Here is a 15,110-nt window from a genome sequence, read left to right as displayed (position 1 = left end):
TCTCTCTCTACCTTCTTGAAACATAGGCCTGACCTGTGTCATTTCTGTTTCTCTTCAATGAAGACTTTTGACTTTCATTTTGAAAGGAAAGAAGTCCACCATGCCTAAAGAAGCTCTTTAAATTGAACCAAGATGGGTACAAAACTCTAATCCTAGTTCCCTATTTTCAATGGAGTTTTCCTATGCCATGAGTTTAGGATTTCAAGGCAGACAGATTAGGGGGGAAAAACAGGATCACTAGGCATAAAGAGGCTTTATTTTCTTTGAAGCACTGTGGTTCTTTGGAACTTGGGATAGTTCATTTCTCCATTGATAGCAATTCTGGCTCCATCTTGCTTCCAACTCCTGGGCTTTTGCAGTCCTAGAATCACAAGGTAATGTTGTCTTTGCAGCTCTTCTTCATAGGAATTGCTCGGGCGATTTGACAGTAAGCAAATGATGTTCTTTGCTGTATATTCATAGCATTTAAAAGTCAGTAAATAAAAAGATTTGCAGATGATCATCAAACTGTTTCATGAAATTGACAAGGAAGAGCACTGGCACTGTAAAAAATACTTAACATCATGTTAGCCCCAGGTGTCATATCTCTTTTAGCTGTCTGGCACACTATACACATTTTGCTATCCAGTACTATTTTCCATAGATGCTTAGCAGATTATGTATTTCCTCCAGCCTATGACCTTCTTAGAGTCATTTTTTCATTACCATCAGCTTTTCTATCAAGATATTCTATTACAGGGAGTCCTTTTGAATAAAATTAGTTAATATATCATGCTTAGTTTAAAATTAATGAGCACGAGTATTTTTTTTGGAATATTCACATAACAAGGAGTGATTAGCCATTTCCTTGTTCCTAACCCAAGGCTTTTAAAAGCTTTTTTAAGCAAGATACATTTTTGCTTTTATAATGTACCCTGCCATCTAAGCTTTAAAATGATATATTTTAACTTCAAAGCAGTATTCCTGTAACGGCTGCATTATCTTCAAAAACCACATACAAATGAATAGTCAATTAACTAGAGTTAAATTTTAAGTTGGTGATTGATTTTTATCCTTAATACATCTTTTCACTTACCTAGAAAAACATGCATTACCACAGAATAGGGCTATACAACAGTTCAGATTTGATTTCAGAAGGGCACAAGGGCAAAAACCTAGTACTTGATTGCAACTCATTAAATCAGCCACATCTTTTCTCATGAAGAAACACAGATACTTTAAAAAGTTACAAACAGATGCTGTATTCGTGACCCTTTACACTCTTAGCATCTTTTGGGAATCAAACCTGAAGCTCCATGTCATCTTACCAAAAAGGAAAGAAGAAGAAAAGAATGGCATGTTTGTCTATGCTAATTAATTTATAACTACCGTGTTTCTCCAACAATACGGCCACTCCCAATAGGAAGTCCCAGCATGTTTTATAGGCATAAAATGAAATTAAGCCCCTCCCCCAAATTAAAGCCTATATTAAACATGCGAAATGGGGGGGAATGGCGGGGGGGGGCTTGCCGTTAGGAAGTACTTTTGTTGCATATCCGGATATGGTGCTGCCTGTGTTGACTTTGGCATTGGTGGGGCACTTCATATCGGGAGAACTTCCACCACCGTTGCTTTCTCTTCTCCCCGTGCTGCTGCAGCATTTAGAGCAATGCCACTGCATTTGGCACAGCCACACGTAACCAGCCAGAGCCTGGCCTCTCTGCAACCAGAACCCAGCGGAGACACTCGGAGACACTCCCTGCAACCAGAGCCCGACGGAGACACTCGGCTTCAAGAGCTCCTGTCGCTGCCTTCCCTTCGCCTTCAAAGGCAAAGCCAATTCTTTTAAAAATGACGTCCTACTACTGGTACAACAAAGCCTCCCCTGCCCGAGAGGGCAGCCCAACCTCACGTGGGGAGGCAAATCTCCTGGGGCTGCAGCGCAGGATCAGCCCACCCTGGGAGAAGTGCCCAGCCACCATCCCTGCCTGGCGCCAGCACGAAGAGTTTCACCTGGGGCATCCAGTGCAGCTGACAGGCGGGCCCTCCTGCCGGCGGTGGAGCTCTCACCAAGGCAGCGAGCACCTCCCTGCCGGGCCCTCTGCTCATCCTGCCAGGGCCGTGCCAGAGCCATGCAGGATGGGCAGAGCCGGTAAAGTGAGCCGTGGGTGCGTACCCACCTGCCAAGAGAAAGAGCCGGGCCAACATGAGCTTGGCTTCCTTCCCAAGTGCCTCCAGCCCGAACCCGAAGGGGCACTGGGAGAGGCTGCCTGAGGCAGTGATAGCACCCACCCATCTGTGGACAGGGAGGCAAGGTGATGGCCTGCACCGCATCCTCCTCCGAGCTGAGCCCCGCCGAGTGAGTGCCTCTGCCTGATGCCCATGCTGTTGCAGCGTTTGGAGCTGCCGATACATTTGGAGATGCATGGGGATGGGGACAGGCTGGGCAAGGGGTGGAAAGGATGGGTGGCTTCAGGCTCTCTCTGCCAAACCCGCCGGCCAGGGAAGCAGCACTACCGTTGCCTCACCTTCCTGTCAGCGGAAAGATGGGTGCTATCACTGCCTCAGGCAGCCTCTTCAGGTTCAGGCTGGAGGGACTTGGGAAGGATGCCAAGCTCGGGTCAGCCTGGCTCTTTCGCTTGGCAGGTGGGCGCGCACCCGCGGCTCGCTTTCCCAGCTCTGCCCAGCCAACACGGCTCTGGTGCAGCCCTGGCAGGATGAGCGGAGGGCCCGGCGGGGAGGCGCTCGCTACTTTGGTGAAAGCTCCACTGCTGGGCAGGAGGGCCTGCCTGTCAGCTGCGCTGGGCACCCCAAGCAAAGCTCTTCGCGCTCTGCCCGGTGCCAGGCAGGGCTGGTGGCTGGGCACTTCTCCCAGGATGAGCCGATCCTGTGCTGCAGCCCTGGGAGATTTGCCTCCCAACGTGGGGTTTGGCTGCCTACTTGGGCAGGGGAGGCTGTGTCATACTGGTAGTAGGGCATCATTTTTAAAAGAATTGGCTTTGCCTTCGAAGGCGAAGGGAAGGGAAGGCGGCGACAGGAGCGCCTGAAGCCGAGTGTCTCTGCCAGGCTCCGGTTGCAGGGAGAAGCCCTGGCTGGCCATGCGTGGCTGCGCCAAATGCCACAGCGTTCTCTAAATGCGTCAGCACGGGGAGGAGGGAAAGCAATGGTGGCAGAAGGTCTTCCGATACGAAGTGCTCCACCAACACCGAGATCAACATCCAAGCCATCGCCGCCCACCTGCCCGAGGATGCAAGGGGGCAGGAATTAAGTCACCCCTGAAAAGACGGCCTAGCCATTTTTTCAGGGGTCAAAAAAATCAAAAGGCCTGGCCTTATTTTGTGAGAAACACAGTAGAAGTGCAAACTTTAACAAATGGTGCACTTCAAAGAGAAATATAGGTAATCCTCAAATTATGGCCTCAACTGAGCCCAAAATTTCTGTTGTTAACTGAGACATTTGTTAAGTGAGTTTTGCCCCATTTTATGACCTTTCTTGACACAGGTGTTAAGTGAATCACTGCAGTTGATAACTTAGTAACCTGTTTGTTAAGTGAATCTAGTTATCCTGTTTGATTTTGCTTATCAGATGATTGTAAAAGGTGATCACATGACAATGGGGCCCAGCAACGGTCATAAGTATGAACCAATTACCAAGCAGCTGAATTTTGATCACATAATCATGGAAATGCTGCAAAGATCATAGCTGTGAAAAACAATCCTAGGTCACTTTTTTCAGTGCCATTGTAATTTTGAATGGTCACTAACTGAAATGTTGTAAGTAGAGAACTAGCTGTAGAATATTTATTACTATAACATAGAAAGGTTGGTCACCTGTATGCTTGCATCCTATTTGTACCCTAACAATGAGCTCCACCTTCACCTATGGCTAGTCAAATCTGGAACTGGCTTTTCATTGCCGGTCTCTCATTTTAGATTGCCATGATAAATAATCAACAGAGGAGCTGCAGAAAACTGGGTCCCATAGTGAGATTGGTGGGACATCATCAGAGACCACAAAGATTACAGGAACTTAGTTTGCTATTGTAGAGTATAATATTCATGAAAAGTTTAACAGTTTCTCTCCAGTTTACACCGAGAATTGAGCTTCTTTCTTACCCCTTTCTCATCAATGCTGACCTAATGTTTATTTAATTATTCTCACATTCCTTCTTCAAGGTGTTTTCATATACCTCTTCAGTGGGCAAGTTAACATGATTTCTTTGAAATCGCTCCATCCTTATGGAACATTCTTCAGGAATATCTGCAGCTTTTATCTTGTTGCAGTTCTAGAAAAACATTCACATTATTCTTTTTTAATGTGTTTTTAGACCTAGCTGCCTGATTGTGGGCACTTATCCGATCCCACATTTGAGTTTTTATCCTTGCTTTTATATTAATACTGGTTTGGATTAAAGATGAAGATCTGTATTTCTGACAGAGATGGAATATTTATAAGTACTGTAAAATAAATCAGTGAAATAAATAAAAGTTATGAGTCTTTAGAATAAACGGACTAATATATGCTGATGTTTTCAGAGAGACCCCCAGAATTAATTCCATAACAAGAACATGGCCACTTATTGCAAAAAATCCATAGGTAATATTTGCTACTTTCTTGGTGCTATCACAGGGGTGGCAGTGAATCAGGAAAAAAAGCACTTGGGATCCAAACAGGTCTTTTAGACTAGGGGTGTCAAACTTGTCATATTGTGACTTTCCCCCCTTCGCTAAAGGTGTGTGTGTGGCCAGCGTGTGACGCATCTGGCCCAAAGACTGTGAGTTTGACAGGCCTGCCTTAGACAATCAAGTTTTATTTTGGATTAGATACCTTAAAACTGGAAGCAACATGTCTAATACTTGCATGATATCTTCAACCGTGGTCTCTTTAGTAGGGTCTCAGTTTCTCCGTCATAGTCTGCCTACTCTTCCACAGCAATAAAGGAGGGTCCGATGGACAACTGTCAAGCTTAGGTCTCCATAGGCAGAACTTAATATAAATATGATACTGGAAGGATGAGTAAAATGTGATGTTCATGTAAGACATGGTAATATTGCCTAGGGATTCAGCAGCAGCATCTGTCTCCCATGTACATGTACATGTATGTTATCCTGCTAAGCCTGGCTACAAATACAAACCAGACAGCCAGAAATGCAATTAGCTTATACAAAAGAGCTTAAGAAGTAAAAGGATGCCAATCAATCCTCTAATTTTTCAAAATAGACATGGCCTTTTGTGGGAAAGGGGCCCAGACAAATGTTCCCTTGGCACTGCTTCTGAGTAAATATGCATATTCTCAGGCAGTAACTTTCTCTCTCTCATAGAGAGATCCTGATGGGTCTGTTTTTGAATAATATCTGATCTGAGAATACTCAGATGTAAGTGCCGTCAATATTTTCACATCTCATGAACTGTACCCAGTTTTGCCACTTGTCATAGTCTATTGTTAAATTTTAAAAAACTTTCCACAGAGCAAACACAAGGAAAAGAGGAAGGGCATGTGGTTGCTATTGGAAACTGAAACAAGCTTAGAGGAGGAATAAAACACTATGTGAACTTAAGAATTCTCCCAGTTAGTAGAAATTTATTTCTCTAAGCACCAACCCCACCATCGCCTTTGCATATGCACACAGCACACAAAAGATGTGAAAGTAACCATAGTTAACAGGAAAGAATATACATTAATTTTATTTGTTTATCTAATCTATTTAGAAGCTGCCAAAATTGCCAAGGCAACTTTAGGCATTATACAGCTCTATTACAGTTGTAAGTCAAGAAGTGCCTGTGCTAATAATAATAATCTACTAAACTTGTGTGACGCCTGACTGTTAACAACTCTGAGCAGTTATTTCTAACAATCATACAAAGAAATTACAATAAAAACAATTAAAGATTAAGGGGAAAAGATGGCAAGTATGATGATGTGAGGAATCTCACTCTCCTTCAACAAAGGCCTTGCTGAGGAGCAACCACAATTTTAACAACTTTAACAGTCTGTGTCATGGCAGATGATAATTATAGCTGCTACAAACTTTAGGGCATTAAAAAAATTTTTTAATGGTGTCACGCATCACCCTGCTGAAAAGGCAAGTCTTCAGAACTTTCCCAAAAATCTGTTACACTATCACATCAAAAAATAAAATGAATCCTGTTGCTAAAGGTTTTGCACCAAATCACAGCATATTGTTATAACTGACAATACAAGTATCAAAATCAAGAATGAAAGTTTCTTATTACTATAGGGGGACTCAGCAAAGATGAATAGTTTTAACTATTTTGAATAACTGGTATTCAGGTTTAGTCTCTTTTTAAATGAAATGCTTGTGCAGGTGTCCTGCTCATCTGTATTCTCTATCAAAGGTTTTCAATTACATTCTGGAGAGTGATTAGGGGAAGGTAGAAGGGACAGCTAGAACAGAGATGAAGAGCTCTAACCGCATTCCATCACAATCTGCTCCTGATAAGATGGACCCTGGCAGGTTGTGAGTGATGCGATAAAATGAAGAATGAAATGTGTGGTTGACACCTGACACTTCCACAAGAAAAATAAAATAGAATTGGACAGAATAATGTCAAAGAAGATTGATGTCTGGATGCAGCCTACCTTTCTGACAAAAACAGTTCTAATTTTGGATTTAAAAAAGAGAATAATTCAAAATACCATTCAAAAGGCATCAAAATTTAACTTTTGCAGACATATAGCTAGCAAGCATCACAAGAAAGGAAGAAGTGTAACTTTTAAGAGTGTTTTGGTTCCTGAGATGTGAAGAAAATGTAAATCCTTTTTCTTGCTTAGGGTTGATGTGATTCTACATGCACATAGATAAGCGTGATAATTGTAGTAGTTCATTTTTCTACACCCCTTAGCTTGATTACCAAATCCAATTGATTTAAAAATAGAGTAATCTCAAGATAGTACATTTGGATCTTCAAAGATAAGCAACATCCACAGCCTCTTATTTCTGCTTAATAACAGGCTGTGAAATTTGAAGGAGCATATGTATACTTCTGTTTTTCCTAAAATACTAAGAATGAGCCACACAGTCCAACATTCATTCATTGCATGTTTTGAGTAACTATCAATTGGGTCAGCCAGACATGGTTAGCTGTAACGTAAGAATAAAACTACAACCATTGGTTCTATAAATCCCTCTAGTATTATCTGATTGATATTAGTTGAGCTAAAGGCAATTGTTGTGTATTTATTTTTTATCATAATTTTAATTGCTTTAATAGCCAAAAAATCTTACTTAAAAATTGCATTGAACCAAACATTTACTGTAACTCAACTGAGAGTATTAATAGTATTCAAGTTCTTGATGGGGAAAAAATGTGGAAAAAGTAAGCTTTTAAAAAAATTATATTTGAAGATTAATAGTAATCTAACTGGTAGAAAAGATCAGCTGAATATGTATAATAATCTACCTTCAAGTGAGAGAAAAGTCAGTATAGATTTTTTTAATGCTTTTATTTTTCAATGAAAATATTCCAGAAAAACCAGGTTTAGTGTGAAAATTAAATGTGGTTTGCACATATCTGGTGGGAGAAAGAGAACAAAAAAGGCATCTGATTATAATGGAATATCATATTAAAAGATGACAAATAGTTTCAGATTGTGGGTTTGCAATAACTGAAAAGTATTTCTGGTAAAAAAAATCCTCTTTAGATTCAACCAGGTTATCAGACAAACTTCCAAACGTTTTTTTTTTTCTTCCTTTGAATGGGAAATGTTTCTCCTTAGAGCTATATGAAAAACATTAGACAAAGAGACACTTCGAATAGCAGGATAGTTTCTGGAAAGTCAGTCCAAAGCCCTTTCTTCACTTTCAAGCTTCCTCTGAACATGCAAGGCAAATACACTGTGGAAGGAAATCCTTAAAGTGATTTGCATGAACTCTTCCTTCCCTTTGATTTGTCCCCTGGGACTTTAAGGCAGCATCAAGAGCCTTGGTTTCTACACTTGGTTTCCAATTACAAAAGGAAAACACTATTAACACAAGAGCATGGGTACGTAGGTGTGTTTTGGAGAAAGCTTTGTGTTGTGTGGGAGAGCAGAGAAGAATTCACAGTTGAGGGAGTGGAGCAGCCCTCCGCTCAGCAGGCAATTGATGGTGAAGGAGGAGCCAACTTGGACTTCGACAAGGCTACAGCAGACAAGCTGAAAAGAAATCCAGCAGCTTCACCATCCCAATAGAGATGTTACAGCCAACTAGTAGCTGGTAAAGCATCTTCCTTTTCCCACTTCAGCACAGACAGAGGAGACTGCAAAACCAACACTTCAGAAGCAATTCAGAACAGCAGCTAAGAGCAATAGAAGCCAAGTAACTTGAAGGTGACTAAGGGCTGGCTAAAACCTGTGTTATAAGTTCAGAAAAAACTATCTGAAACTCTTACACTGCAAAAACATATGGACTACACAACTCAATCAGGGCAAAACAATAGATGCAATCTACATAGACTTCTGTAAAGTCTTTGATTCAATGGTACACGACAAACTACTCCTAAAACTAAAATCTTATGGTATCTCTGGACAACTGCATAACTGGATAGAAGCATTCCTGTCAAACAGACAACAAATGATCAAAATTGGGAGTGTCCTATCAAATTCTGTATCTGTCAATAGTGGTATACCTCAAGGCAGTGTTCTAGGACCAACTCTCTTCATACTCTACATAAATGACCTCTGTGATCATATTAAGAGCAACTGCATCCTCTTCACTGATGTTGTAAAGCTGTTCAATACCACAGACAATACTGCTACCCTTCAAAAAGATCTTGACTATGTATCAGAATGGTCAAACAAATGGCAACTTCAAATCTCAACAAATAAATGTTCTGTCTTACATATTGGCAAAAAAAATCAGAAAATAAAATACAAGCTAAATAGTCAAGACCTTGTTGATGATCCAAGCTCTATAAAGGACCTTGGAATACTCATCTCTAATGATCTAAGTGCTAGAGCCCACTGTAACTACATAGCCAAAAAGGCATGAAGAGTTGTTAACCTAATCCTATATAGCTTTTTCTCTGGTAATATCACACTACTAACTAGAGCATACAAAACATTTGCTAGACCAATACTCAAATACAGCTCATCAGTCTGGAACCCACATTACGTATCTGATATTAGCACAGTTGAGAAAGTCCAGAAATATTTCACAAGAAGAGTTCTCCACTCCTCTACTCGTTGTAGAATACCTCATGCCACCAGACTTGAAATTCTAGACCTAGAAAACCTTGAATTATGCCGTCTTCGGTCTGATCTAAGTATGGTATATAAAATAATACATTGCAATGACTTACCTGTCAATGAATACTTCAGCTTTAATCATAACAACACAAGAGCACATAATAGATACAAACTCAAGGTTAACCGCAGCAAACTTGATTGCAGGAAATACGATTTCAGCAACAGAGTGGTCAATGTCTGGAATACTCTACCTGACTCTGTGGTTTCTTCCCCAAACCCCAAAAACTTAAAGTCTTAGACTGTCTACTATTGACCTCACCCCTTTCCTAAGAGGTCTGTAGGGGGCGTGCATAAGCGCACCAACGTGCCTACCATCCCTGTCCTATTGTTTCTTTTATTTTTCTTATATGTACCCATTTCGTGTATTCATAACTATGTATATACTTATACCTATTATCTTGTAAGCGATTGACAAATCAAAATAAACAAATAAATTAATAAAAGGGCCGGCTAAAACCTGTGTTATAAGTTAAGGTAACTGAGGAGAAAAGAATTGTTCTTAGGATTGTTTAGGTATTAGAGAAAAACCTATGCATGAACATATACATTAGTATAAAAGTAAGATTATGTGCCATCAAGCATCATTTTGTAAAGTCTCATCGAGATTTTCTCCATGATGGTCTATCTTTAACCTCTTCTTTCAAACCTTCCAAAGATACACTCGTCCCTACTTTAACGGAGTCTGCCTACCTTGTTGTTGAAAATCCTCTTCTTCTCTTTCCTTTACTTTTCCCTACATTAACACCTTCTTCAGAGAGCTACGATTTCGTGTAATGTGTCCATGGGACCATTTGAGCATGGTCATTTGTGGCTTGAGTAAGAACGCTGGGTTGGTTTGTTCAATCATACAATAAGTTTGTTTTCCTGGCTGTCCAGGGTATTTTCAGGAGTCTTCTCCAGCACCAAAGTTCAGATGAATCAATACTCTTCCTATACTGCTTCTTTAAAGTCCAATTTTTGCTTCCATACATTGTCACAGGGAATAGGCTTAGTGATTAGGGTTATATATAATAAAAGCCTTCCTGTGGTTTGTGTTATTTCTTTGTGTTTTTTTGTTGTTGGTCTATAAGGCAGTTATAGATAAGAAATATACTTCCTGCTCTTGTAAAAGACTGTAAAAAACCCACATTCATAACATTTAATTCCAACTTTTAAAAAGGTTATAAAAATGTAAACCAGTAAAAATGTTTAAATATTATTGTACATCAAATGTAATTACAATATATGAAATGTATACATTGTAATGATATGTCATTAACAATAATTTTCTGTCTCCGGCACAGATTTTATATAATTCGGAATATCCTCAGAACCTAGCAGAAGTATTAAACTTGCCACGTTTGACCTAGATGGTCACCCATCTCATGCAATGATTCTAGGTACACAAGAAGCAACAAAAACATGGTAAACACGAAACCACCCCTAACTCTCAACCCCATTTTTGCCCAATGGTGAGGGCAAAAGTCAAGCCTTCACTGCCTGGAATTACTACTTGTTTCTGCTACCCAGGAAATTCCCTAGGGTCAGTTTGGATCTTGGACTGAAATAAGTTTTCTACTGCTGCAGTAGATATTGCCATATGCATGAAATATGCCCACACAAGCCACTTGAAATTCTGTGCTGCAACTAAAGAATAATTATCTCTTCAAGGTTTCTTCTTGACACAATGTCTTCCTGAACATTTATTATAGGAATTGATAATTTGCATAATAAATATGCATGTGATAAATTTGCATCTTTATTCTAGACCAGATGTTTAAAGGAAAACATTCTTGGCTAATTGATGCTCTCAGTTAGACAACAGCAATGAAAATAAGCAAGGGTCAAACAATAAAAGTTCTTTAACGGAACAAAGTAATATATCATTTCTAGGAGAGAATTACTATTAAAGTTAAATTGTTGGTTTTCCACAGGTAAGGAGCATGAAACTAATCTTTAAAGGGAGAATGCTGAATGTAGCGCTGTTATCACTTGAAAATAGCTCTGTTGTAGTTACAGCAAATGAGGATCAAATATGTTGTTTAATTTAATTGATTTTAACTGTTGTTTTAAAATTTGTATTTTTGTTTTAACCATAGTTTGCCACCTTGACTATTTCTATAAATAGAAAGGAGGAACACAAATGCAATCAGTAAATTCATAAATTTCACATTACATTGAAATAAATCATAATAGATAATAATTTTATTGAAACCAACAATAGTAAATAAATAAGGTATACAAGGTTTTTAATTCTCCAAAATTGTTCTTCAGATGCAATACTACAAAAATGAAATATTGTATCAATTTACATGTGGCATTCAGTTACTGGCAAAATTATTGCTTCTTTTGCCTTGAAAATCAATTACCTTCTATGTCCTATCTCTTTCTTACCATGCATGGTATACACAGATATTATATCATGCTTTATATACAATTTTTATATCAGTAGAGCCAGAAAATAATGGGGGAGTGGATTCCCTATCCCATTTCTTGCTAACAAGTATATTCAAATTATATACTTCACCTTAAACTGACTTTGATATGCAGATCCTACAGCTGTAAGGTGCTTTGAATGAACGATAAGAGTTGTCTAATCTCTTTTCCATAAACGCTACATAAACCATATCAATTATAGATTCACTGTAGACTTTAACTGTAAATAAGAAGCTTTTTTTCACCAAAAATGGTTACTTAGATCTGCAGTGCTTTAAATTATTACTCTTAGTATTATTTCATTTCCTTCCTTTAGGATATGGATATATTTTTATATTTACATAAAAATGACACAGACATTTGCTGAGGTATCTGGATTGCATGTTAGTAATTGTCCTAAAATCATTGAATCAGTGGTTAAGGATAGACTGAAGCTTTCCTCTTAATCCTATCAGGTCAGGATTCAGTTTTCATGGCGGTCAGCACCATGCCTATGAAAAGCTCACAAGAGGACTTGAGCGTCACATGAATCTTGGTTTACATTCCCCAGTAGCTGACGAGAAACTGTTTTAGATACTGAAGATATACTTAACATAATTAACTGTTCATAATCTGACCATACATAAATCTGTTAATCCCTCCTTTAAATTGTCTATATTGATGTCTATCACCAGATCATCTTAGAAACATGAGTGCTGTAATCTAAACAGGAACTTACCAGACCATGAATAGCTGGAAAAATAATTGTAATTGGTACAGTTTTCCATTATGTACTTCCATTATGTATTGAGCATGGGCATAAAATAAAACTAATGTGTCAGAAAAATCAAACCCCCCGCCCCTCTCCCTCCCTCCCTTCTTCCCTTCCAATGTGTTTGTTTTATATTTAACTTTCCTTGGAGCAGCAAATTAAACTGATAGAAATGCTAATCTCTTTCATCATAGAACATTCAAAGCAAGGATAATTGTTCAGATTCTCAAATAATGTACACTGCCAGCCAATAACAATAAGTTTGCCAGAAGCAATGCTTTTGGCAAAGGCTACAGATCCAGATAAAAAATAGTCCCTTAGAAGACTTTGGGAGTGCAGGCATATCTTTTTACAAATTATTCTTGCTTGCAGTCAAATTAAAAGAAAAACAAAGTCTATTGTTAAGCAGAAATAGACTGACACTGTTAGAAAAAGGAGGTGATAATTCATTTTTGACATACTGTATGCAGAGTTATTTCTCAAAGTATGTGAATATTGAATCTAGGACAACTCACAGATTCTGTATGGAGTAATTCTCGTCATTTTGGACAGCACAGTACAATATACAATTATATGATGCAGTTTAATCAAGATGTATATTATACAAGCGGATACATCTGATTAGAGAACATAAAACGTCATTATTAGAATTGTCTGTTTTTCAGCTAACATTCTAACATTCATTTCTCCCATACATATTGGAGCTGTGATACTTATAAAGTTGAGCATGTTGTAACCAGAGGTGGAATTCAGCAGGTTCTGACCAGTTCTGGAGAACTGGTAGCGGAAATTTTGAGTGGTTTGAAGAAGTGGAAAATACCAGCTCTGACTGGCCCTGCCCCCATCTATTCTCTGCCTCCTGAGTCCCAGCCAATCAGCTGGATCTTCTTTTGTTGCCCTGCACAGGAGAATGGAGCTGGAAAGCAGTTAGTGGGGTGGGGAGGGAATGGGAATTTTGCAGTAACCTTATCCTGCCACACCTACCAAGCCATGCCTACCAAGCCACACTACGGCCACCAAGCCATGCCCACAGAACCGGTAGTAAAAATGTTTGAATCCCACCACTGGTTGTAACCACACTACATACTGTTCCCAATAGGATCCTTTATGTGCAACAGGAGTGGGGGAGAGGGCTTGCATTGCAGGGAAGAAGAAAAAAAGGGGGAAATATTGACATAAAGTAAACTAGAATGTAAAGAATTCAATAGATGACTCTAAAATCAATAGATGACTATCAGTTTGCAATTGATTTAACCCTCCTTAGTTTTTGCTCTTTAATTTTTAGACTTGATTATTGTTAAGAACAATTAAGTTGTATCTGTGTACCATCCATTCATTTATGCATGATAAAAGTATGGCATTTATGCATAGCAAAATTGTTTTTTAGCAAAAACAAAACAAAGAATGGACCTTTGAACTGCAACTATAACATTGCTGCAATTGTTCTGCAATATTTAAATATTTAGAAAAATGCATGGTCATAAAATGCATGGTTTTATTTTTGCAGGTTATCCAATATCAGCTGCCCAGTTTCCTCCCCCCTTTAAAAAAAAATTCTTTCCTCCAACTTACCTCTGAAAAGGTTTCCCCAGGAGATGCTCTGTAGAAAAACAAAGGGGAAAATTGGTAATAATTAGGAGGTTGATGAATGGAGACTAAGCTGGGATCCAAAACATACTTCTTTGAAAAGAGGTTCCAATGAAATCAGTGAGGCCATTTCCACGTCATGTCTGAAGAATCAGAGTATGTGGAAGAAAGAAATGCTTATTGAGAACAGAGACTGGAAAACGTTAAAGGCTAGATATTGACCGGCAGCCAAAAAACATACCAAATGGAAAAACAGACATGAGGATTTGCAAGGAGTTGGCAGGCACTTGCACAAGGAAATGCCAACACCGAACATACAAAGTGACTAAAATGAATTAGGGATGACGAAAGAGAAAAAGGAAGAAAAGCCAGAGCAAGGGTAGAGAGAGAAAATAATTTGGAAAGCTTTCTAAATCATGTGAAATAAAAATAAATGGAAAATCACCAAAGAAAAACAAAACAAAGCAAAACGGTATGCATCTACAAACTATGTGCAGAGATACTCTACGGGAGTGTAGTGTACAGAAAAAATAAAACTAAGAATTATGATGTAGTTCATCTCTTCCATTCCTCAAGACCCTGAAGTTAAGCGTGCTGTTCGAAATGGTGTCCAACAATTAATTATTTTGCACTAAGAATCATTGCGTGTATATCAGTAAACATGTTAGATTCAAAGAACAAATTCAAGATTCCTAGAAAGCTGTATTGAGTAAGATTGTTTTCCAACAGTGAGCTGAAATTTTACTGTTTTGTCTCCACCTACTGGGAATACATTTACTCTGCAGTTTGCTCAAAGTTTCAATTTGACTTGATTCCTGATATCCATATATATATATATATATATATATATATATATATATATATATATATATATATATATATATATATATATATGTTTTCTGAGGTTCTGGTATTTGTATGTGGATCTTTGGTTGTTAGGGTTTTCTCCCGTAGATTCAAAGTGTCTAGCAGCGTTTGAGAAGTCTCATTCATCATCATCAGGCCTCTGTCTTTGGCTCTTGCTTTTCAGAGTGATGTGAGTTGCAGCTGCAACCTCCATCACTATATATCACACATCTCGACACTTATAAATACAACATATCCATATATATATATATATATATATATATA

The 15,110-nt window shown here is 38.8% G+C and overlaps 1 protein-coding gene across 1 annotated transcript in view; it reads right to left on the bottom strand.

The window, feature by feature from the left end:
* The window catches only part of ARHGEF26 (Rho guanine nucleotide exchange factor 26), a 77,176-nt gene extending 63,026 nt beyond the window's left edge, over positions 1-14,150 (bottom strand). The window contains exon 1 of the mRNA XM_087933329.1: positions 13,965-14,150. The gene's annotated coding sequence lies outside the window, so the exon portion shown is untranslated. The remainder of the gene's footprint in view (positions 1-13,964) is intronic.
* Positions 14,151-15,110: the final 960 nt, after the last annotated feature.

Source organism: Pseudonaja textilis, chromosome 4 (assembly GCF_049901715.1).
Source record: "Pseudonaja textilis isolate UNSWEBS1 chromosome 4, rPseTex1.2, whole genome shotgun sequence".
In the NCBI taxonomy this organism is placed as follows: domain Eukaryota; kingdom Metazoa; phylum Chordata; class Lepidosauria; order Squamata; family Elapidae; genus Pseudonaja; species Pseudonaja textilis.
The sequence above is the reverse complement of the archived record's forward strand: the minus strand, read 5'-3'. Positions and strand labels throughout refer to the sequence as shown.